This window comes from Salvelinus sp. IW2-2015, unplaced genomic scaffold (genome assembly GCF_002910315.2).
Source record: "Salvelinus sp. IW2-2015 unplaced genomic scaffold, ASM291031v2 Un_scaffold3558, whole genome shotgun sequence".
Lineage (NCBI taxonomy): Eukaryota > Metazoa > Chordata > Actinopteri > Salmoniformes > Salmonidae > Salvelinus > Salvelinus sp. IW2-2015.
The window spans coordinates 14,005-17,670 of record NW_019944837.1 but is presented as its reverse complement, the minus strand read 5'-3'; positions in this window follow the sequence as shown (position 1 = coordinate 17,670).

Sequence of the window (3,666 nt, the reverse complement as noted above, 5' to 3'; positions counted from 1 at the left end):
AGAAGTTTAGCCTAGCGCCTCAGATTCCTAGCTGATTTACCCATTTAACCCATATTAAACCTTGCTCACCATCGATGGCCATGTAGACCTATATTAATCTATGCTGTTTTCAGTGATAAGAGTTATTCAGAGATATGTGTTAGAATGTACTTACTGTAAATTGCATGTTGATCATTTGCATAAGACCTGGCTCAATTTAGAGAATTTCACTTATGTGTGTCTGAGGATTCGTGTGTGTAACTCCCCTGTTCCTTCACCATTAAGAAGGAGTGTGTCAGAAGTCCTGTGTGTAATTCCTCAATTCCTTTACCAGTATTAAGGGGTGTGTCTGAGAAGTCCTGTGTGTAATTCCTCCCTTCATCAGTAATAAGTGGTGTGTCTGAGGAATCCTGTGTGTAATTCCTCCCTACCTTCACCAGTATTAAGGGGTGTGTCTGAGAAGTCCTGTGTGTAATTCCTCCCTTCCTTCATCAGTAATAAGGATAGTGTCTGGGAAAACCTTTTGTGCAATTCCTCCCTTCCTGCACCAGTATTAAGGGGTGTGTCTGAGAAGTCCTGTGTGTAATTCCCATTTTCCTTCACCAGTAATAAGGGGTGTGTCTGGGAAATCCTGTGTGTAATTCCTCCCTTCCTTCACCAGTAATAAGGGGTGTGTCTGAGGAGTCCTGTGTGTTATTCCTCCCTTCCTTCACCAGTAATAAGGGGTATGTCTGGGAAATCCTGTGTGTAATTCTTCCCTTCCTTCACCAGTAATAAGGGGTGTGTCTGAGGAGTCCTGTGTGTAATTTCTCCCTTCCTTCACCAGTATTAAGGGGTGTGTCTGGGAGTCATGTATGTAATTCCCATGTTCCTTCACCAGTATTAAGGGGTGTGTCAGGGGAGTCCTGTGTGTAATTCCTCCCTTCCTTCATCAGTAATAAGGGGTGTGTCTGAGGAGTCTTGTGTGTAATTCCTCCCTTCCTTCACCAGTAATAAAGGGTGTGTCTGAGGAGTCCTGTGTGTAAATCCTCCCTTCCTTCATCAGTAATAAGGGGTGTGTCTGAGGAGTCCTGTGTGTAATTCCTCCCTTCCTTCATCAGTAATAAGGAGTGTGTCTAAGACGTCCTGTGTGTAATTCCCATTTTCCTTCACCAGTAATAAGGGGTGTGTCTGGGAAATCCTGTGTGTAATTCTTTCCTTCCTTCACCAGTAATAAGGGGTGTGTCTGAAGATTCCTGTGTGTAATTTCTCCCTTCCTTCACCAGTAATAAGGGGTGTGTCTGGGAGTCCTGTGTGTAATTCCTCCCTTCATCAGTAATAAGGGGTGTGTGTGAGAAGTCCTGTGTGTAATTCTTCCCTTCATTCACCATTAATAAGGAGTGTGTCTGGGGAGTCCTGTGTGTAATTCCTCCCTCCCTTCACTAGTAATAAGGGGTGTGTCTGAGAAGTCCTGTGTGTAATTCCTCCCTTCCTTCACCAGTATTAAGGGGTGTGTCTGAGGAGTCCTGTGTGTAATGTGATCATATTACTCCAGTGCTAGCCTATCCATGTGAGAGACGTATTCTCAGTCTCGATCTTTAAGTCTTTATTGAAGACTCATCTCTTCAGTAGGTCCTGTGATTGAGTGAGGTCTGGCCCAGCGGTGTGAAGCTGAACAGAAAGACACTGGAGTGACAAAACGCCCTTGCTATCTCTGTCTTGCCTGTTCCACTGGGCTTCTCTGCCTCTAACCCAATCTATTATTAATCAAAACAGGAACATTTGACATCTGGCTAGAAATCCAAAAGGAAATGATGCCAACGGAGAACAATGTCCTCCTGTGTGATACCTATATCCCCCCAATAGAATTTCCATACTTTAACGATGACAGATTCTCCATCCTAAAGGGGGAGATCAACCATTTTCAAACCCAGGGACATGTACTTAGAGGGAGCATAATTACATTCGCACAGGTCCTCGGATAAGACAGGAGAAATACTCCAGATACAACAGACTGACCCTAGCCCCCCAACACATAAACTAATGCAGCATAAATACTGGAGGCTGAGACAGGAGGGGTCAGGAGACACTGTGGCCCTGTCCGACAATAACCCCAGGCACGGCCAACCAGGCAGGATATAACCCCACCCACTTTGCCAAAGCATAGCCCCTACACCACTGGAGGAATATCTTCAAACCACCAACTTACTACCCTGAGACCAGGCTGAGTATAGCACACAAAGATCTCCCCCACGGCACGAACACAAGGGGGGTGCCAACCCAGACAGGAAGGTCATTGACTCAACCCCCTCAAGTGACGCACCCCTCCTAGGGACGGCATGGAAGAGCACCAGTAAGCCAGTGACTCAGCCCCCTTAATTGGGTTACGTCTGCTCTATACCAAATTAGCATACCCCCTGAGTCCTTTCCCTGTTTCACACCTGGTGGTTTGGTGGATGGTACTACCAGCTCTCTGTAACCTAGAGGGCAACCAGTGGGTCCATCTCCTCTATACCCTGTTTCACACCTGGTGGTTTGGTGGATGAGACTACCAGCTCTCTGTAACCAAGAGGGCAACCAGTGGGTCCATCTCCTCTATACCCTGTTTCACACCTGGTGGTTTGGTGGATGGGACTACCAGCTCTCTGTAACCAAGAGGGCAACCAGTGGGTCCATCTCCTCTATACCAGGTTTCACACNGGGTGTGTCTGAGGAGTCCTGTGTGTAATTCCTCCCTTCCTTCACCAGTAATAAGGGGTGTGTCTGGGAAATCCTGTGTGTAATTCTTCCCCTCTTTCACCAGTAATAAGGGGTGTGTCTGAGGAGTCCTGTGTGTAATTCCTCCCTTCATCAGTAATAAGGGGTGTGTCTGAGGAGTCCTGTGTGTAATTCCTCCCTTCCTTCACCATTATTAAGGGGTGTGTCTGAGGAGTCCTGTGTGTAATTTCTCCCTTCCTTCACCAGTATTAAGGGGTGGGTCTGAGGAGTCCTGTGTGTAATGTGATCATATTACTCCAGTGCTAGCCTATCCATGTGAGAGACGTATTCTCAGGCTCGATCTTTAAGTCTTTATTGAAGACTCATCTCTTCAGTAGGTCCTGTGATTGAGTATAGTCTGGCCCAGCGGTGTGAAGGTGAACAGAGAGACACTGGAGCGACAAAACGCCCTTGCTGTCTCTGTCTTGCCTGTTTCACTGGGCTTCTCTGCCTCTAACCCAATCTATTATTAGTCAAAACAGGAACATTTACATCTGGCTAGAAATTCAAAAGGAAATGATGCCAACGGAGAACAATGTCCTCCCGTGTGATACCTATATCCCCCCAATAGAATTCCCATACTTTAACGATGACAGATTCTCCATCCTAAAGGGGGAGATCAACCATTTTCAAACCCAGGGACATGTACTTAGAGGGAGCATACTTACATTCACACAGGTCACCGGATAAGACAGGAGAAATACTCCAGATACAACAGACTGACCCTAGCCCCCAACACATAAACTACTACAGCATAAATACTGGAGGCTGAGACAGGAGGGGTCAGGAGACACTGTGGCCCTGTCCGACAATAACCCCGGACATGGCCAACCAGGCAGGATATAACCCCACCCACTTTGCCAAAGCATAGCCCCCTCACCACTGGGGGGATATCTTCAAACCACCAACTTACTACCCTGAGACTAAGGCTGAGTATAGCACACAAAGATC